The sequence below is a fragment of the Bombina bombina genome, chromosome 1 (genome assembly GCF_027579735.1).
Source record: "Bombina bombina isolate aBomBom1 chromosome 1, aBomBom1.pri, whole genome shotgun sequence".
Taxonomy (NCBI): domain Eukaryota; kingdom Metazoa; phylum Chordata; class Amphibia; order Anura; family Bombinatoridae; genus Bombina; species Bombina bombina.
This window is the reverse complement of record NC_069499.1, coordinates 910,779,486-910,802,241: the sequence shown is the minus strand read 5'-3', so window position 1 is coordinate 910,802,241 and position 22,756 is coordinate 910,779,486.

Sequence of the window (22,756 nt, the reverse complement as noted above, 5' to 3'; positions counted from 1 at the left end):
TCTATCAATCAAGTGTGAAGATGAGTCATATTGAGCAGAACGAACCTCTAATGTGTGACTTTGAACCATAGTCATGCTAGAGGATAGTTATGCTAGAGGATCCCTTTCTGAGTATTTACATTTTAAGTAATGTGTAAACTAAATACTAGTTTTGAAAATGTATGCCATATGATATATTTGTGTACAATTCATGCCAGCAACAGTCCATACATTTATACTTACCAGCTGATGTTCTCTTTAAAAACCAGGTGGCAAAGACTCGATACAGGACCCAATGACCAGAGCATCACCTATATTAATAAATTAAACACATTTTTAGCATTTGATGAACAATCCTAACATGTTTGCACAATTCTCTACTTGTCATTTCCCTAGAGTTCACATCTATTGACAATACTCCAATCTAACTTCTATTATTTACCGTCTAAAGTGGCGGTTGATGATGTCTGCTCTGACATTGAGCCCCTCGTCCCGGAATGGCCCCTCTAGAACTGGATCGTCCTCCTCATCTCTGAGGAGGTTTCGGGGCACCTGGACGGCCTGCAGCATCCCAGCCAGCTGTGCAATATTATGCAGGACACTACAGGCTATAACAATCTTAGCCACCTTCTTTGGGCTGTACTGGAGGGCTCCTCCCGACCTGTCAAGGCACCTGAATCTCATTTTCAGGAGCCCGAACATTCTTTCAACCACAGCCCTGGTTCTCTTATGCGCCCTATTGTAGCGCTCCTGAGCCACATCAGTAGGGCTACTTAAGGGAGTAATAAGCCAAGGCCGGCTCATGTAACCAGAATCACCTATAAATGATGAACAGAACATAATTCAAACTGAATCCTCAAAATTGGATTTCGATTCCAAAAAAAGTTTGTGTACACGATAATCCACTAACAAATGTTTATTTTTTAAAAGAATAATCTAGTTCAATATTATTCTCTATCTTCCCATTTCAGCTAAGACATGCTACATATGCGTATTTCGCCTAAACCAGACCTTGTGTAAAATACCAACTAAATGGTTACATTGCATTCTTTATCTGAGCATTTAAGGTAAGACATGCTACATATCTGCCTTGAACTAAAAGTAGACATTAGCGGAAAGAGACAATGACATGGTTAAATTGCATTTGCTAATATCTTCCCATTTCATCTAAGACATGCTACATATGCGTATTTCGCCTAAACCAGACCTTGTGTAAAATACCAACTAAATGGTTACATTGCATTCTCTATCTGAGCATTTAAGGTAAGACATGCTACATATCTGCCTTGAACTAAAAGTAGACATTAGCGGAAAGAGACAATGACATGGTTAAATTGCATTTGCTAATATCTTCCCATTTCAGCTAAGACATGCTACATATGCGTATTTCGCCTAAACCAGACCTTGTGTAAAATACCAACTAAATGGTTACATTGCATTCTCTATCTGAGCATTTAAGGTAAGACATGCTACATATCTGCCTTGAACTAAAAGTAGACATTAGCGGAAAGAGACAATGACATGGTTAAATTGCATTTGCTAATATCTTCCCATTTCAGCTATGACATGCTACATATGCGTATTTCGCCTAAACCAGACCTTGTGTAAAATACCAACTAAATGGTTACATTGCATTCTCTATCTGAGCATTTAAGGTAAGACATGCTACATATCTGCCTTGAACTAAAAGTAGACATTAGCGGAAAGAGACAATGCCATGGTTAAATTGCATTTGCTAATATCTTCCCATTTCAGCTAAGACATGCTACATATGCATATTTTGCCTAAACCAGACCTTGTGTAAAATACCAACTAAATGGTTACATTGCATTCTCTATCTGAGCATTTAAGGTAAGACATGCTACATATCTGCCTTGAACTAAAAGTAGACATTAGGGGAAAGAGACAATGACATGGTTAAATTGCATTTGCTAATATCTTCCCATTTCAGCTAAGACATGCTACATATGCGTATTTCGCCTAAACCAGACCTTGTGTAAAATACCAACTAAATGGTTACATTGCATTCTCTATCTGAGCATTTAAGGTAAGACATGCTACATATCTGCATTGAACTAAAAGTAGACATTTGCGGAAATATAAATAAATGGTTAAATTGCATCCTATAGCTGAACATTACGCTAACATTTTAAGACTACAGTGGCAATTGTCTAACTAATTAACCATGTTGTGCACAAATACTCACCAACGAGATAACCAGGGGGCATTTGTCTTTCCTCAAACTGCCACCACAGGGTGGACAGAGAGAGGATGCTGGCATCATGACAAGCCCCTCCAAAATTCGCACACACGTGCATAATCCTCATCCGTGCATCACAAACATACTTCACGTTGAGGCTATGAAAATGTTTGCGATTTCTGAAGGGCAAGTCATCAATTGGAGCACGCAGCGCAATGTGGGTACAATAAATGGATCCCAAGACATTGGGCAATTCAGCAATATCAAAGAATTCCCGCTTCAGGCGCCTCCAATCACCATCATTCTGTGGGAATCCTATGTAGTGCTTACTGATACATACCATGGCGTCCAGAAAGTTATCAAACACCACAGAGAATGTACCTTGAGACAGGCCATGCATGTACATTTCTCCTGATTGAAAACTCCCGGAGGCCAGGACGTAAAGACAACTTAGCATCTTACTCATGCCGGGAACAGCAGTCCTTATTCTTATACGTGGCTCCAAATGAGGTTTAAGAAGATCGTAAAGTCCAATGAGCTGTTCGCGATTGAGCCGATACTTATCATAAACCTCAAAGTCGCTCATGTTTTCCAAGGTGGGTCTCACCCTGTAGACACGAGGACCTCGAACCAGACAACCCCTTCGTCTCAGTCTGAGCCGCCGAGGCTGCCTGATTCTATCAACAGCTAGTTTGCCAATAGCAGCACCAGCAGCGTCTACCATATCATCATCATCCATATTTCCAAACAGCAGAGCAAGGAGTAACAGGGTATGCGAATTGATATGATGTTGATCACCATGGATGCTTTGGCCATGTTTTTGGGGGATTTATAGTACAATTAGTCCAATGGTAGTGAGTTTGTAATGATTGCTAATTGTATTCACTTGTTTGTATGTGAGCGGCCCGAATGCTTTCAAAGTGGGCGTTTTTTTAGGTGTTTGCTGAAATGTTGTTTTCCACCAATGAATCTCAATGTGAAAGTGTCAAATATCACACATACAGTGCATGTTTGTAATGTTTGATCATATGCGTAATCAATATTTATTAAACGCGATCTTATAGTAAAAAGCACACGTCCAGGCTAACATGAATGAAAGTGCATAGTTGTGTATAATGTGCATCGAATGTGATCGATCAATGTTGCTGCAATATTGTTTGTAAACGATAAAGTAACATCTGCCATCTGTAGTATTGTATATATAAGTGATTGCCGAGATGTCAATATTGTATGCGTCCCATTAAAATCGCACTAATACTGAAGAACTTCCGGCTGTCATCTGTAGTATTGTATATATAAATGATTGCCGAGATGTCAATATTGTATGCGTCCCTTTAAAATCGCAATAATAATTCAGAACTTCCCGTCTGCCATCTGTAGTATTGTGTATATATAAGTGATTGCCGAGATGTCAATATTGTATGCGTCCCATTAAAATGGCACTAATACTGAAGAACTTCCGGCTGTCATCTGTAGTATTGTATATATAAGTGATTGCCGAGATGTCAATATTGTATGCGTCCCATTCAAATGGCACTAATACTGAAGAACTTCCGGCTGTCATCTGTAATATTGTATATATAAGTGATTGCCGAGCTGTCAATATTGTACGCATCCCATTAAAATCTGCATAATAATTCTGAACTTACAGGGAGTGCAGAATTATTAGGCAAGTTGTATTTTTGAGGATTCATTTTATTATTGAACAACAACCATGTTCTCAATGAACCCAAAAAACTCATTAATATCAAAGCTGAATAGTTTTGGAAGTAGTTTTTAGTTTGTTTTTAGTTATAGCTATTTTAGGGGGATATCTGTGTGTGCAGGTGACTATTACTGTGCATAATTATTAGGCAACTTAACAAAAAACAAATATATACCCATTTCAATTATTTATTTTTACCAGTGAAACCAATATAACATCTCAACATTCACAAATATACATTTCTGACATTCAAAAACAAAACAAAAACAAATCAGTGACCAATATAGCCACCTTTCTTTGCAAGGACACTCAAAAGCCTGCCATCCATGGATTCTGTCAGTGTTTTGATTTGTTCACCATCAACATTGCGTGCAGCAGCAACCACAGCCTCCCAGACACTGTTCAGAGAGGTGTACTGTTTTCCCTCCTTGTAAATCTCACATTTGATGATGGACCACAGGTTCTCAATGGGGTTCAGATCAGGTGAACAAGGAGGCCATGTCATTAGATTTTCTTCTTTTATACCCTTTCTTACCAGCCACGCTGTGCAGTACTTGGACGCGTGTGATGGAGCATTGTCCTGCATGAAAATCATGTTTTTCTTGAAGGATGCAGACTTCTTCCTGTACCACTGCTTGAAGAAGGTGACTTCCAGAAACTGGCAGTAGGACTGGGAGTTGAGCTTGACTCCATCCTCAACCCGAAAAGGCCCCACAAGCTCATCTTTGATGATACCAGCCCAAACCAGTACTCCACCTCCACCTTGCTGGCATCTGAGTCAGACTGGAGCTCTCTGCCCTTTACCAATCCAGCCACGGGCCCATCCATCTGGCCCATCAAGACTCACTCTCATTTCATCAGTCCATAAAACCTTAGAAAAATCAGTCTTTAGATATTTCTTGGCCCAGTCTTGACGTTTCAGCTTGTGTGTCTTGTTCAGTGGTTGTCGTCTTTCAGCCTTTCTTACCTTGGCCATGTCTCTGAGTATTGCACACCTTGTGCTTTTGGGCACTCCAGTGATGTTGCAGCTCTGAAATATGGCCAAACTGGTGGCAAGTGGCATCTTGGCAGCTGCATGCTTGACTTTTCTCAGTTCATGGGCAGTTATTTTGCGCCTTGGTTTTTCCACACGCTTCTTGCGACCCTGTTGACTATTTTGAATGAAACGCTTGATTGTTCGATGATCACGCTTCAGAAGCTTTGCAATTTTAAGAGTGCTGCATCCCTCTGCAAGATATCTCACTATTTTTGACTTTTCTGAGCCTGTCAAGTCCTTCTTTTGACCCATTTTGCCAAAGGAAAGGAAGTTGCCTAATAATTATGCACACCTGATATAGGGTGTTGATGTCATTAGACCACACCCCTTCTCATTACAGAGATGCACATCACCTAATATGCTTAATTGGTAGTAGGCTTACGAGCCTATACAGCTTGGAGTAAGACAACATGCATAAAGAGGATGATGTGGTCAAAATACTAATTTGCCTAATAATTCTGCACTCCCTGTATAGCTATTAACCCCTAATCTGCTGCCCCTAACATCGCCGACACCTATATTATATTTATTACCCCCTAATCTGCCCCCCCCAACGTCGCCGCCACCTACCTACAATTATTAACCCCTAAATTGCGGACCGGACACCGCCGCCACTATAATAAATGTATTAACCCCTAAACCGCTGCACTCCCGCCTCGCAAACACTATAATAAATTGTATTAACCCCTTATCTGCCCTCCCTAACATCGCCACCGCTTACCTACAAATATTAACCCCTAATCTGCCGCCCCCAACGTCACTGCTACTATAATATAGTTATTAACCCCTAAACCTAAGTCTAACCCTAACCCTAACACCCCCCTAATTTAAATATAATTTACATTAATCTAAATAAATTTACTATAATTAAATAAATTATTCCTATTTAAAACTAAATACTTACCTATAAAATAAACCCTAATATAGCTACAATATAACTAATAGTTACATTGTAGCTATTTTAGGATTTATATTTATTTTACAGGCAACTTTGTATTTATTTTAACTAGGTACAATAGCTATTAAATAGTTAATAACTATTTAATAGCTACCTAGTTAAAATAATTACAAAATTACCTGTAAAATAAATCCTAACCTAAGTTACAAATACACCTAACACTACACTATCAATTTATTAATTAAATAAATTAACTACAATTAGCTAAACTAAAATACAATTAAATAAACTAATCAATAATACAAAAAAAAACACTAAAAAAATTACAAGAAGTTTAAACTAATTACACCTAATCTAAGCCCCCTAATAAAATAAAAAAGCCCCCCAAAATAATAAAATGCCCTACCCTATTCTAAATTACAAAGTAATCAGCTCTTTTACCAGCCCTTAAAAGGGCTTTTTGCGGGGCATTGCCCCAAAGTAATCAGCTCTTTTACCTGTAAATAAAAATACAATCCCCCCAACATTAAAACCCACCACCCACATACCCCTACTCTAGCCCACCCAAACCCCCCTTAAATAAACCTAACACTAACCCCCTGAAGATCTCCCTACCTTGAGTCGTCTTCATTCAGCCGAGCCGAATTCTTCATCCAAGCGGATCAAGAAGAGGTCCTCCATCCGGTAGAAGTCTTCATCCAAGCGGGGCAAGAAGAGGTCCTCCATCCTGTAGAAGTTTTCATCCAAGCGGGGTCTTCTATCTTCATCCATCCGGAGTGGAGCGGAGCCATCTTCCATACAGCCGACGCAGAGCCATCCTCTTCAACCGACGGACTAACGACGAATGACGGTTCCTTTAAGGGACGTCATCCAAGATGGCGTCCCCTAGAATTCCGATTGGCTGATAGGATTCTATCAGCCAATCGGAAATTAAGGTAAGAAAAATCTGATTGGCTGATTCAATCAGTCAATCAGATTGAAGTTCAATCCGATTGGCTGATCCAATCAGCCGATCGGATTGACCTCGCATTCTATTGGCTGATCGGAACAGCCAATAGAATGCGGCAGATTAGGGGTAACTATTTGTCGGTAGGTGGTGGCGATGTTAGGGAGGGCAGATTAGGGGTTAATACAATTTATTATAGTGTTTGCGAGGCAGGAGTGCGGCGGTTTAGGGGTTAATACATTTATTATAGTGGCGGCGAGGTTCGGTCGGCAAATTAGGGGTTAATAACTGTAGGTAGGTGGCGGCGACGTTGGGGGGGCAGATTATGGGGTACTAAATATAATATAGGTGTCGGCGATGTTAGGGGCAGCAGGTTAGGGGTTCATAGGTATAATGTAGGTTGCGGGGGTGTCCGGAGCAGCAGATTAGGGGTTAAAAAAAATTATTATAGGGTTTGCGATGTGGGGGGGCCTCGGTTTAGGGGTTCATAGGTAGTTTATGGGTGTTAGTGTACTTTATAGCACAGTAGTTAAGAGCTTTATGTTCCCGCGTTAGCCCATAAAGCTCTTAACTACTGACTTTTTTTGATGGTAGGAGTCTTGTCGGTTGAAGGTCTACCGCTCACTTCTTCCAAGACTCGTAATACCAGCGTTAGGCAAATCCCATTGAAAAGATAGGATACGCAATTGACGTAAGGGGATCTGCGGTAGCCTCGAGTCGCGGAAAGAAAGTGAGCGGTAGACCCTTTCCTGCCTGAATCTAAATACCAGCAGGCGTTAAAAAGCAGTGTTAGTAACCCTTAACGCTCCTTTTGATGGCTAACACCAAACTCTAAATCTAGGCGATGGATTTTATTACAAGAACAGAGACTCGTATTTTGCATTATATTTTCCTTTACTGCTAAAGACAGCACTTAAAAGCATAAACAACGTTTGAAATAACATAGTTAAAACAGAAAAAAACATTAACCAATCAGAACACAGAAATAGTGGTCAGATTTGCAGTGACCAATTAACTAACATCAGAGCTAATAAAAGACCAATACACTATCAAACACCCTCTTTTTCTTTGTTTCTCGCACAGATAAGTATAAATATATAACTAGTTGCTTTGCTTGTTTTAATAAATTAATTATGTCACTTTAATCTTTTTATACCTTATAATAAAGATTTTTTTATTCATGTGATATCTTTGTTTCATACCCTCCTTTTGTGTCCTTCAGTATCTATTCTTTGCAGCTCTGTTTTTTCTTTATTTTCTTCTTCCTGGTTTCTTCTGTCACTCCTACTGCCCAATGAGGTAGCGGGCTTCATTTTCCCACCCTTCCCCCTATGACTCATCTCTTCCTGCTCTCCTCCATTCACTTTGCCTCAGCTAGACTGTTTCCTTTAGCTGGGTTTTGGGAAGCAACATTTTGCTACTATATAGTTATTTTAGCAGCATTATTTTTCTCTGTATTTACAATTGGTCTAGTGGTATACTAGCTTGACTAGTAATCTATTCCAGTTTCATAGTTAGAACAATTTATATACACTTTAGTTTATTTATATATATATATATATATATATATATATATATATATATATATATATATATTATTCATTCATACAATAATGTGAAGGGGATGCAATTGCATATATGGAAGTATTTTGAGCTGAATAATAGTATAAATCACTATTAATGTATAGGCAAAAAAGCCTCAATTGAGTGTAACGATTTAGTGGTGCAGACCCTTGAAAAAATGTAGCATGAGTAGACCAGAGAGGCGGCCTCAGGAATGTAATCCTGAATTAAAGAAATTCAGCACTCTTTTATTAAAAAACAGCTCGTCTCACATAATTAAGTGAGGTGACAAAAATTAGGACGGGTAATGACGTTCCCCCCTCCACTCCAAGTAAGGCACACACAGACTAAGTTAGTAAATTAATAAGTTTTTATATCAGTAATTTATAATAGAATACATAAACCTAGTGAAAATTAATAAAACAAAACAGAAAATGCACAAATCAAAATAAACCTGACCGGTCAGGGGTACATGCTAAGTGATAGGTGAAGCGTCAACAATACAAAATAAAGTGGACCGTAGTCAAGGTCTAAACCCAGATAAGCCCTGTCATGAGCTCCGCTCGTAAGCATATAAATAGGAGCCAAATCTTCAATAGAAACATGTCAGGGTTTAAGCAAGGCCGAAATGTTAAATAATGGTATCACACTTCAAGCCTGGATATAGATAAGATAAATAGGTGTTCAAGCTATGTTTAATATACAGCGTTTCAAGCTTATACCTCATAAGTCCACTACAGTCTGACTACACCCAGCTGCACACAGCACCCCTGTGGTGGGGAATAATACTGGGCAGGTTTACCAAGGGGATCTAAGCAGACTGTAAAGTAGATCAAATGGATATGTACAGCGTGTTATGCAGACATAGAATATAACACATTGATAGCCACTCTTGATAAGGGAAATATGTATGGCACTGCTAGGGTCCTGCCGTAGACTGAAAAACAAGCGTGTAGAGAGTCATGCAGGTTAAGGGTTAAAGCAGCTGCTATTGTTAGAGTGAGTTCATCAAGCAGTCAAATAGGTTAGTGCAGATCTGAACCTTGCAAGTCCCATACAATCACTGTAAAAGGTACTCAGCATGTATAACACTTCAGATAAAGGTAATGCAACTGCCGTTATTTTTGTAGAATACCATCGGCAACTTCAACCGAAATTAACAGTTTTTGTTTGGCAGGGAGGTCTTATGTCCGCATACTCTTTATCCAAGACAAAAGCTGACAGAATAAGTATCGCCGTTTCTTGACAACAGTTCTTATATGACCTGTTTGTGTGTCGTCCTCAATTCCTTCAACACCAGGTAAATCCAGTATAGGCCAACGCTATACATAGAGACAGCGCGGCGTCTTTCCACGAGAATTCAGTTGACAGCAGCACATGCACGTATCATGTGACCGGCCAGGACAGCCAATGCCTACGCGCGTTTCACCCGCTCGTCTTTCACTTCAGACCGGGCTTCATCAGGGCGGTATTCTGGTTACGTCAATGCGTCCTCCTTTATAGTAATCTCAAGTTCGCCTCTGCTGGTGGGTGAAATTATTGCATATCATACCCAGGCAGCTCTGCCAGTAAGGATTTTCAGGCCACTTGGGAAATATTTGAAAATATAATTATAGATCAATTATCTATACACAATTTAACTGAAATAACAACAATATTATTTAAACCAATATAACCAGATACAATGGGGCCTAGTTATCAAGCCGTCAACCTCAAATACGCTGGAATTCCGCATCATATTTGTGGCGAGGCTGATACGCCTTAGTTATCAAAGGCTCGAGACCGGCAAAAGTAGAATTTTGTGACGTAAGCATCGATCCGCCGGACTCAGTCCGACACAGATCGATTCTTACGTCACTCCAGATGTTCCGCACACAAGTGCGGCACATTCTCACTACTTTTGCTAGTTATCAAAAAACTAGCAGGTACGCTCGGCACTTTTACGGCCCAGCGTACCTGGTTTTCAATCCGCCACCCCTGGAGGCGGCGGATCCCATAGGAATCAATGGGAGTCTGACCATAGCGAAAGTACAAGTTCGCTGCTGACAGACATCCCATTGATTACTATGGGAGCTGTCTACACCTAACACCCTAACATGTACCCCGAGTCTAAACACCACTAATCTGTCCCCCCCTACACCGCCACAACTAAATAAAGTTATTACCCCCTAAACCGCCGCTCCCGGAGCCCACCGCAAGCTACTCTATACATATTAACCCCTAAACCACCGCTCCCGGAGCCCACCGCAACTATAATAAATGTATTAACCCCTAAACCGCAGCTCCCTGAACCCGCCGCAACCTATATTAAATGTATTAACCCCTAATCTGCCCCCCTACACCGTCGCCACCTATAATAAATTTATTAACCCCTAATCTGCCCCCCCCTACACCGTCGCCACCTATAATAAATTTATTAACCCCTATCCTGCCCCCCACTACGTCGCCGCCACTGTAATAAAATTATTAACCCCTAAACCTAAGTCTAACCCTAACCCTAACGCCCCCCTAACTTAAATATTAATTAAATAAATCTAAATAAATTAACTCTTATTAGCTAAATGAATCCTGTTTAAAACTAAATACTTACCTTTAAAATAAACCCTAATATAGCTACAATATAAATAATAATTATATTCTAGCTATCTTAGGATTTATTTTTATTTTACAGGTACCTTTCAATTTATTTTAACTAGGTACAATAGCTATTAAATAGTTATTAACTATTTAATAGCTTACCTAGCTAAAATAAAGAGAAATGTACCTGTTAAATAAATCCTAACTTAAGTTACAATTACACCTAACACTACACTATACTTTAATAAATTAATCCCATTTAAAAATAAATACTTACCTGTAAAATAAACCCGAAGATAGCTACAATGTAATTAATAATTATATTGTAGCTATCTTAGGATTTATATTTATTTTACAGGTAACTTTGTATTTATTTTAGCTAGTTAGAATAGTTATTAAAATAGTTATTAACTATTTAATAACTACCTAGCTAAAAGAAATACAAAATTACCTGTAAAATAAATCCTAACTTAAGTTACAATTAAACCTAATACTACACTATCATTAAATTAATTAAATAAACTACCTACAAATAACTACAATTAAATACAATTACATAAACTAACTAAAGTGCAAAAAATAAAAAAAGCTAAGTTACAAAAAATAAAAAAAAAAGTTACAAACATGTTAAAAATATTACAACAATTTTAAGCTACTTACACCTAATACCCCACCATAACCATATACCCCTAATCTAACCCAAACCCCCCTTACAAAAACCTAACACTAATCCCCTGAAGATCATCCTACCTTTAGTTGTCTTCACTCAGCCGAGCCACCGATGGAACTGAAGAGGACATCCGGAGCGGAAGAAGTTAATCCTCCAAGCGGCGCTGAAGAAATCTTCCATCCGATGAAGTCATCATCCAGGCGGCGCTGAAGAAAAGTCTTCGATCCGGCCGATGTCATCTTCAAAGAGGCGCTGAAGAGGTCTTCTATCCTGGCGAAGTCATCTTCCAAGCCGGGTCTTGAATCTTCCTTCCGCCGACGCGGAACCACCTTCTTCACCGACGGACTACGACGAATGACGGCTCCTTTAAGGGACGTCATCCAAGATGGCGTCCCCTCAATTCCGATTGGCTGATAGGATTCTATCAGCCAATCGGAATTAAGGTAGGAAAATTCTGATTGGCTGATGGAATCAGCCAATCAGATTCAAGTTCAATCCGATTGGCTGATCCAATCAGCCAATCAGATTGAGCTCGCATTCTATTGGCTGATCGGAACAGCCAATAGAATGCGAGCTCAATCTGATTGGCTGATTCCATCAGCCAATCAGATTTTTCCTACCTTAATTCCGATTGGCTGATAGAATCCTATCAGCCAATCGGAATTGAGGGGACACCATCTTGGATGACGTCCCTTAAAGGAGCCGTCATTCGCCGTAGTCCGTCGGTGAAGAAGGTGGTTCCGCGTCGGCGGAAGGAAGATTCAAGACCCAGCTTGGAAGATGACTTCGCCCGGATAGAAGACCTCTTCAGCGCCTCTTTGAAGATGACATGGGCCGGATCGAAGACTTTTCTTCAGCGCCGCCTGGATGATGACTTCATCGGATGGAAGATTTCTTCAGCGCCGCTTGGAGGATTAACTTCTTCCGCTCCGGATGTCCTCTTCAGTTCCATCGGTGGCTCGGCTGAGTGAAGACAACTAAAGGTAGGATGATCTTCAGGGGATTAGTGTTAGGTTTTTGTAAGGGGGGTTTGGGTTAGATTAGGGGTATGTGGGTGGTGGGTTTTAATGTTGGGGGGGGTTGTATTTTTCTTTTACAGGCAAAAGAGCTGTTTTCTTTGGGGCATGCCCCCACAAATGGCCCTTTTAAGGGCTGGTAAGGTAAAAGAGCTTTGAAATTTATTTAATTTAGAATAGGGTAGGGCATTTTTTTATTTTGGGGGGGTTTGTTATTTTATTAGGGGGCTTAGATTAGGTGTAAGTAGCTTAAAATTGTTGTAATATTTTTAACATGTTTGTAACTTATTTTTTTATTTTTTGTAACTTAGCTTTTTTTATTTTCTGTACTTTAGTTAGTTTATGTAATTGTATTTAATTGTAGTTATTTGTAGGTAGTTTATTTAATTAATTTAATGATAGTGTAGTATTAGGTTTAATTGTAACTTAGGTTAAGATTTATTTTACAGGTAATTTTGTATTTCTTTTAGCTAGGTAGTTATTAAATAGTTAATAACTATTTAATAACTATTCTAACTAGCTAAAATAAATACAAAGTTACCTGTAAAATAAATATAAATCCTAAGATAGCTACATTATAATTATTAATTATATTGTAGCTATCTTAGGGTTTATTTTACAGGTAAGTATTTATTTTTAAATAGGAATAATTTATTAAAGTATAGTGTAGTGTTAGGTGTAATTATAACTTAGGTTAGGATTTATTTTACAGGTAAATTTCTCTTTATTTTAGCTAGGTAGCTATTAAATAGTTAATAACTATTTAATAGCTATTGTACCTGGTTAAAATAAATTGAAAGGTACCTGTAAAATAAAAATAAATCATAAGATAGCTAGAATATAATTATTATTTATATTGTAGCTCTATTAGGGTTTATTTTAAAGGTAAGTATTCAGTTTTAAATAGGATTCATTTAGTTAATAAGAGTTAATTTATTTAGATTTATTTAATTCATATTTAAGTTAGGGGGGCGTTAGGGTTAGGGTTAGACTTAGGTTTAGGGGTTAATCATTTTATTACAGTGGCGGCGGTGTAGTGGGGGGCAGGATAGGGGTTAATAAATTTATTATAGGTGGCGACGGTGTAGGGGGGGCAGGATAGGGGTTAATAGGTTTAATATAGGTTGCGGCGGGTTCAGGGAGCGCGGTTTAGGGGTTAATACATTTATAAGAGTTGCGGCGGGGTCTAGGAGCGGCGGTTTAGGGGTTAATACATTTATAAGAGTTGCGGCAGGGTCTAGGAGCGGCGGTTTAGGGGTTAATAACTTTATTTAGTTGCGGGAGGCTCCGGGGGCGCCGGTATAGGGGGTAGAACAGTGTAGTTTAGTGTGAGTGCTTAGTGACAGGCTAGCAATAAAGCTGGGAAAAAGCCGAAGGGCAGCGAGATCGGATGAGTGATAACTCTCACAGTCCGCTGCTCATCGCCCCGCGGCTTTTTGACAGCTTTATTTGATAACTTAGGCGTATTTTTTCAGGTCCGCGGCAGCGATGTGAGGCGAGCTTAGGCGGGCGTATTGTGCCGGCGAAGCCAGAAAAGTAGACGGCTTGATAACTACCCCCCAATGTGTACTCAGCCTATTAAGATCTGTATGTCATACTTTATACACCTACCTATGTATCTGATTCACATTCACCAGGTTTTTGAACAAATAAGAAAATTATAAAATACTTATACCAAAAACATATATAGTCTCCAATGCTTTTTATTTACAACTGGCCTATCATAATATTACAGAAAACAAGCCATATCCAGTTTGTCATTAAGTCCCTGAGGAATCTGGGTCTCAAGAATTGAGATCCACCTACATTCCTTACGGAGGAGGACCTTGTCGTTGTCCCCTCCTCTTCCATTCATGATGCCCCTATCAATGCCTATAAACCTTAGAGAGTCAGGATCACAATTATGGACATGTTCAAAGTGTTTTGCTACATTGCTTTTTGGATTTTTGTTTTTGATATCGTCCCGATGTTCAGTAATTCTATCCTTTATAGCTCTTCTTGTTTTCCCTAAATAAAAGAGTGGACAGCTACAGGCAAGAAGGTATATCACACCTTCAGTGTTACAATTTACAAAATATTTAAGTTTGTAAATTATATATATATGTATATATATATATATATATATATATAAATTACTGATATAAAAACTTATTAATTTACTAACTTAGTCTGTGCGTGCCTTACTTGGAGTGGAGGGGGGAACGTCATTACTCATCCAAATTTTTGTCACCTCACTTAATTATGTGAGACGAGCTGTTTTTTAATAAAAGAGTGCTGAATTTCCCTGTCTTTAATTCAGGATTACATTCCTGAGGCCGCCTCTCTGGTCTACTCATGCTATTATTATTCATTCTAGTATATTTAATTTATTAATTAGCAATTTTAATTAGTTTCTAATTTAGTTTTTATTAACCTCATTTTCCTTAAATGATACATTTTTTATGTCTCAAGATTCACCTAAAATTTACTCTGATAAGACCATGCAGAATATTCTCTCCTCTATGGAGGACTTTCAGAATAAAATCCAAAAACAAATGCAATCTGCTATGACACCTGTCAGTCATTCTGTCCCAAAAAAAGTTTCTCAAAAAAGGAAACATATGTCTAAATCTCCTGACAGAGTTATTTCTCTCAAAAAAGGAAAAAAGTCTGATACACGTCTGCTTAGCTCAGACATACTGATTCTGCTTTTATTAATGTTAATCTCTCACGGCTAGATTTACAGTTTTGTCGGTAACGACCCGCGTAGCTAACGCTGGCTTTTTTCTGGCCGCAACAGAATCAAGTTCAATCCGATTGGTCGATCGGATCAGCCAATCGGATTGAACTTGATTCTGATTGGCTGATTCCATCAGCCAATCAGAATTTTCCTACCTTAATTCCGATTGGCTGATAGAATCCTATCAGCCAATCGGAATTCGAGGGACGCCATCTTGGATGACGTCCCTTAAAGGAGCCTTCATTCATCGGTAGTCCGTCGGGCCAGCAGGATGTTCCGCGTCGGAGGTCTACAAGATGGATCTGGAAGAAAGAAGATTGAAGATGCCGTTGATAGAAGACTTCAGCCGGATCATGGACCTCTTCAGCTCCCGCTTGGATGATGACTTCAGTCGGATCATGGACCTCTTCAGCTCCCGCTTGGATGAAGACTTCAGCCGGATCATGGACATCTTCAGCCCCCTGCTTGGGCTTGGATCAGGACATCGGAGGAGCTCTTCTGGATCGATCGGTGAACCTGGTATGGTGAAGATAAGGTAGGAAGATCTTCAGGGGCTTAGTGTTAGGTTTATTTAAGGGGGGTTTGGGTTAGATTAGGGGTATGTGGGTTGTAATGTTGGGGGGGGGTATTGTATGATTTTTTTTTACAGGAAAAAGAGCTGAATTCTTTGGGGCATGCCCCGCAAAGGGCCCTGTTCAGGGCTGGTAAGGTAAAAGAGCTTTGAACTTTTGTAATTTAGAATAGGGTAGGGCATTTTTTTATTTTGGGGGTCTTTGTTATTTTATTAGGGGGCTTAGAGTAGGTGTAATTAGTTTAAAATTGTTGTAATATTTTTCTGATGTTTGTAAATATTTTTTTATTTTTTGTAACTTAGTTCTTTTTTATTTTTTGTACTTTAGTTAGTTTATTTCATTGTATTTATTTGTAGATATTGTATTTAATTAATGTATTGATAGTGTAGTGTTAGGTTTAATTGTAGATAATTGTAGGTATTTTATTTAATTAATTTATTGATAGTGTAGTGTTAGGTTTAATTGTAACTTAGGTTAGGATTTATTTTACAGGTAATTTTGTAATTATTTTAACTATTTTAGCTATTGTACCTGGTTAAAATAAATACAAAGTTACCTGTAAAATAAATATAAATCCTAAAATAGCTATAATATAATTATAATTTATATTGTAGATATATTAGGATTTATTTTACAGGTAAGTATTTAGCTTTAAATAGGATTCATTTATTTAATAAGAGTTAATTTATTTCGTTAGATTTAAATTATATTTAATTTAGGGGGGTGTTAGTGTTAGGGTTAGACTTAGCTTTAGGGGTTAATAAATTTATTAGAATAGCGGTGAGCTCCAGTCGGCAGATTAGAGGTTAATGTTTGAAGTTAGGTGTCGGCGATGTTAGGGAGGGCAGATTAGGGGTTAATACTATTTATTATAGGGTTAGTGAGGTGGATTAGGGGTTAATAACTTTATTATAATAGCGGTGCAGTCCGCTCGGCAGATTAGGGGTTAATAAGTGTAGGCAGGTGGAGGCGACGTTGTGGGGGGCAGATTAGGGGTTAATAAATATAATATAGGGGTCGGCGGTGTTAGGGGCAGCAGATTAGGGGTAAATAAGTATAACGTAGGTGGCGGTCGGCAGATTAGGTGTTAATTATTGTAGGTAGCTGGCGGCGACGTTGTGGGGGGCAGGTTAGGGGTTAATAAATATAATATAGGGGTCGGCGGTTTTAGGGGCAACAGATTAGGGGTACATAAGTATAACATAGGTGGCGGTCGGCAGATTAGGAGTTAAAAAAATGTAATCGAGTGTCGGCGATGTGGGGGGGCCTCGGTTTAGGGGTACATAGGTAGTTTATGGGTGTTAGTGTACTTTAGAGCACAGTAGTTAAGAGCTTTATAAACCGGCGTTAGCCCAGAAAGCTCTTAACTACTGACTTTTTTCTGCGGCTGGAGTTTTGTCGTTAGAATTCTAACGCTCACTTCAGCCACCACTCTAAATACCGGAGTTAGAAAGATCCCATTGAAAAGATAGGATACGCAATTGACGTAAGGGGATCTGCGGTATGGAAAAGTCGCGGCTGAAAAGTGAGCGTTAGACCCTTTTTTGACTGACTCCAAATACCGGCGGTAGCCTAAAACCAGCGTTAGGAGCCTCTAACGCTGGTTTTCACGGCTACCGCCAAACTCCAAATCTAGGCCTCAGACTCTTCTGATTCTGAATATGATAAAAATATATATGTTAAAAAATTGTGAAAAGCATAACTGATGAAGACCCATTTTCTACATCTGAGTCTTCTGACTCCTCCCCTGACAATGATAAAGATGATAATTCTGATGAAAATTTTCAACCTCTCCCTCAGCACCGGTATATTTCCCTTATCACTGAAACATGCACTGGTCACACCTATCCTCAAAAAACCTTCCCTTGATCCTGCCTCCCCATCCAACTACCACCCTATTTCCCTGCTCCCTCAAAGCTTCTCGAAAAACTAGTTTATGCACGCCTATCCCATTTCCTTACGTTAAACTCCCTTCTTGACCCACTGCAATCTGGATTTCGTCCCCATCACTCCATAAAGACAGCAATTGTTAAAGTTACCAATGACCTACTTACAGCAAAATCAAAAGGCAACTTCTCTCTGCTTATCCTCCTTGATCTGTCCGCAGCTTTTGACACTGTTGACCACCCTCTTTTGCTCCAAACCCTCCAATCATTCGGCATCTGTGACAAAGCCCTGTCATGGCTCTCTTCCTACCTGTCAAACCGTACCTTTAGTGTAGCCTTCCCTGGGTCCTCCTCTGCCCCATCACCATTTTCTTAGGTTCCCTAATAAAGTCCCACAGTTTCCAATATCATTTGTATACCGACGACACCCAAATCTACTTCTCTGCACCAGACCTATATCCTTCCTTGCTAACCCATGTCACTAACTGTCTTTCTCATATCTGGATGTCCTCTCACTACCTCAAGCTAAATCTCTCCAAAACTGAACTCCTCATTTCCCCCCCTTCTTCAAAAATCTCCACCCCCAATCTCTCTATAACTGTCGACATCTCCATCATTACCCCTACCCCGCATGCCTGATGTCTCGGGGTCACATTTGACTCAGATCTTTCTTTCACTCCTCACATTCAGTCCTTGGCTAAAGCCTGCCGCTTCCACCTTAAAAAACATCTCTAAAATTAGAAACTTCCTTACACAAGACACAACTAAGATTTGATTCCACTCTCTCATTCTTTCCCACCTCGATTACTGTAACTCTGTCCTCTCTGGTCTCCCCACCTGCCACCTAGCTCCTTTACAATCCATAATGATTGCCTCTGCCAGACTCATCATTCTTACACGTCGCTCTTCATCTGCTGCACCTCTCTGCCAATCCCTTCGCTGTCTTCCTCTTGCCTCTAGGATCAAACACAAAATTCTCACTCTGACATACAAATCCATCAACTGCACTGCTCCTCCCTATATCTCAGACCTTGTCTCCAGATACTCTCCCTCCCATCCCCTTCGTTCTGCTCATGACCTCCTACTCTCCTCCTCTCTTGTTACCTCATCACACTCCCGTTTGCAGGACTTCTTCAGACTGGCTCCAAACTTGTGGAACTCTCTATCTCACTCCACAAGACTCTCCCCTAGTTTTGAAAGCTTCAAGCGCTCCCTAAAGACTCTACTGTTCAGGGATGCATGTAAGCCTAAGAGTCCAGCTGTTTGTAGATCACCTTCTTAAGAGCTGACTACAACAGTTTAACTCTTGGCAGAGCCCTCTACCAATTTGATCCCTATAATTGTTTTGTTGTACTCCGCATTTGTTTATAGTGCTGCAGAATCTGTTGTCGCTCTACAAATAACCAATAATAATAATAATGAAAATTCTAAGATAATTTTGATTTTGATAAGAATTTTTTTTTTAATTTTAGTTCTTCCTCTTCTGAGGACTCTAAATCATTTAAGAGGAAGAAAAGATCTTATGAACCTAAAAGACCTAAGCTTTTTGATAACTCTGGGAAATTATTTTCAGTTCCTAATGATCTCTAACATCCCAGGTCCTCTCAATGGAGGCCTTCTAAGAGAGAGGCTACATTTTTAGATTTCTATGTGTGCAAACCCCTAAGTAAGAAAACCAAATCTCTTTTAAATGCTGGTCGCCCTAGGCCTGAATTGCCATATAACACACACTTAGCTCCTGATATTGACCAGAATATTCTCAAATTTATTGGCATTAAAAAAAAATATTTCCGTAAAGGACCTGACAGATATCTAAAGGCCTGTAAGGAAAAACTCCTAGTTGCTTTGGGCCCCTTAACTAAATTATTCGACTTAACTGAAGAACCTTTATCTAATGATTCTTCTCTGGATCCTTTACTTATGAGAGAATGGATTCAGAGAGTGGTTTATATGTTTGGGGATGCCATTACTGCCCTCTCTACTCAGAGACGTAAAATTATTTTGAGAAGAATTAATAATCAGATTGCAGACTTTGCCCCTACTGAGATGGGCCCCAAGGCTAATGGCCTTTTGTATGGAGAAGCTGGTCTAAAGGAATTCCAAAAATATGTGAATTCTTTTAATTCTTTAAACAAGATTAAAACCAATACTAAAAAGATATTCTATCAACATAATAACATTTTTGACAGGGCCGGGATAGGCAGGGGCTGCTTTCCCGGCCATTCCAAATACATCTCAAGGTCCTACTTCCAAAATTATGCCACCCCCTCCACTTCCAATGCAAACTTCTTCCCTTCAAGAGCTAGACCTTGGGCAGGAAGAAATCATTGTCTCCGTGTCGCCAGGAGAACCTTTATAGGTAAATTCTCTCACTTATCCTTACACCCTTTCTTCCCCTCACAAAATTGGAGGAAGACTCTCTCTCTTTCTTCACAATTGGAATATTATAACCAAAGATCCATTGGTTCTTCAGTCTGTTTCAGGCCTTCATCTAAATTTTGTTTCTCAACCCATTCAGCAAAAACTTCCCATTCCCATAAATTTCTCCCAGTTAGATTTTTACTATCTAAACTTAGAAATGCTAGATCTTTTTCAAAACCAAGATATAGAAAAAGCTTCATCCTCCCCAGGCTCTTTTATAAGCAATATGTTTATTTTAAAAAGAAAGAAGGTTCCTTTCGCCCTGTTATAAATTTAAGAGAACTAAGTTATCACCTAGAATACAACCATTTCAAGATGGAGGCTTTTCACCTTCTAAGAGACTTCTGGAAAAGGATTGGTTGGTTTGTTTGGCCCTAAAAGATGCTTATCTTACTGTTCCTATCCATCCTTCTTTCAGGAATTTTCTTCATTTTTTCTGGGAAGGCAATCTTTGGCAATTTACCTGCCTTCCTTTTGGTCTAACCTCCGCCCCTTGGGTTTTTACAAAGATTTTAAAGCTAGCTGTTTCCTGGCTCAGAACAAGAAGTATTTGTCTAATTATTTATTTAGACAACATTTTGATTATGCATCAAGACTTTTACTCTTTCTCGACAACTGAACCTGACAATATCTCTACTTCAGAATTTGGGTTTCATCATAAATTCCAAGAAGTCTGTCTTATCTCCCTCTCAGTCTCTGGTGTTTTGGGGATTTAAAATAGACACCAGAATTTCTACCTTGAGTGTTCCACAAGACAAAAAATTAAAAAGATCAAAAGGAAATTATTTATGTTCTCAACAAAACAGATTTTCCTATTTAAACTCTTGCTCTTTTTATAGGTTTGCTCTCTTCCTCTATTCAGGCCATATTTCCAGCTCCTCTTCATTATCGAGCTCTACAGAGATTGAAGATTCACTATCTCCATCAGGGTTTTTCCTATTTTTACAGAATCTCTTTATTAGAAGAGGCAAGATCAGAATGTCTATGGTGGTTAGCGAACATAGAAGCTTGGAATGGCAAAGACATTTTTGGCAATGCTCCAGATATCATTCTGGAATCGGATGTCATCAATTCAGGATGGGGAGCCAGATTGGGCCCTCATGTAACTGGAGGAAAATGGTCTCTAGAAGAACGCAAACTTTATATCAACTGTTTAGAACTTTTAGTTGCTTATTTTGCCATGAAGAGTTTTGTCAGGAACAAATTCCTTGTTTCAGTATTAATTTGAATGGACAATATTTCTGCCGTCAGGTATCCCAATCATCTAGGCGGTACTAGCACTGCGGAATCTGTTGGCACTCTACAAATAACCAATAATAATAATAATAATAATACTACATCAAAAATCCTTTCGGATCTTACCAAAGAGTTTATTCATCTTTGTCTTTCACACAATATTTATCTACAAGCCGAGTATATTCCCGGCCTCAACAACTCTGTGGCAGATTGGGGGTCTCGATTTCTTAGGGACTGGCATCTGAAGAAGTCAATTTTCAATCAGATTCAATCTTTGAGGGGTCCTTTTGTGATTGACCTATTTGCCTCTAATCTGAATTTTCAGATTCTGCCATTTTTCAGTTTGAGACTGGATCCAGAGGCTCTGGCCATAGATGCATTTCTGCAGAAACGGCCAATGTCAGGAGCTTATGGTTACCCCCCCTTTTCAATGATTCCTCTGATTATTTTGTTTGTCAGGAGGAATCTTCTTTGAATCCTACTGATAACTCCATGGTTGCCGTCCCAGTCCTGGTTTCCAGCTCTTCTAGAAATGTCATTTCGTCCACCTCTCCTTTTTCCTCTTCTAGACAACATTATTCTAGATCCTAACAGAGAATTTCACAATCTGGTGTTGCAGGGCTCTCTTAGTCTATTAGCTTGGATTATTTCAGGGGATCCTGGTCCTCTGAGGGCCTTTCACTAGAAGCTAAACTCCTCCTTCAGGACTCTTGGGCCCCTGGAACCAATTTTTTTTATTTTTCCTCATGGTCTAAATGGGCTTGCTGGTGCAATTGCAGGAATCTGGATCCCGTTGCAGTTCCTTTAAATTAAGTTATTAATTATCTCACTTCATTGTTTGAGGCTGGAATTGCCTACAGATCCATTAATGTAGCTTGCTCTGCTATTTCCGCCAGTCCCTCTTTTATTTCTAAAATTCCCATTGGCCAACATTCTACTATTTGTAGGTTAATGAAAGCTATTCGTATTAAAAAACCTAAACATAATTATTTTTGGGATGTGGATTTAGTAATTATTTTTTTTATAAATTGGACAGATAATAATGTAATCTCTAAAGCAACTAACATCTAAATTAGCTACTTTACTTTGTTTACTTTCTTGTAGAAGAGTTTCTGATGTTAGAGCTATAGATTACAACTCTAAAATGTTTTCCCCTCAAGGTTTTATTTTCTCTCTTTCTAGAATAACTAATACTTTATCTTCTTCTATTTTTTATCCATATTTTCATGACTATCCTAAACTATGTGTATCCTCTACTTCTATCAGTCGGTGGGTTAAGTGGATTATGACACCATCTGGTTTCTTGATTTACTTTGCTTTAAACTAGCAAAA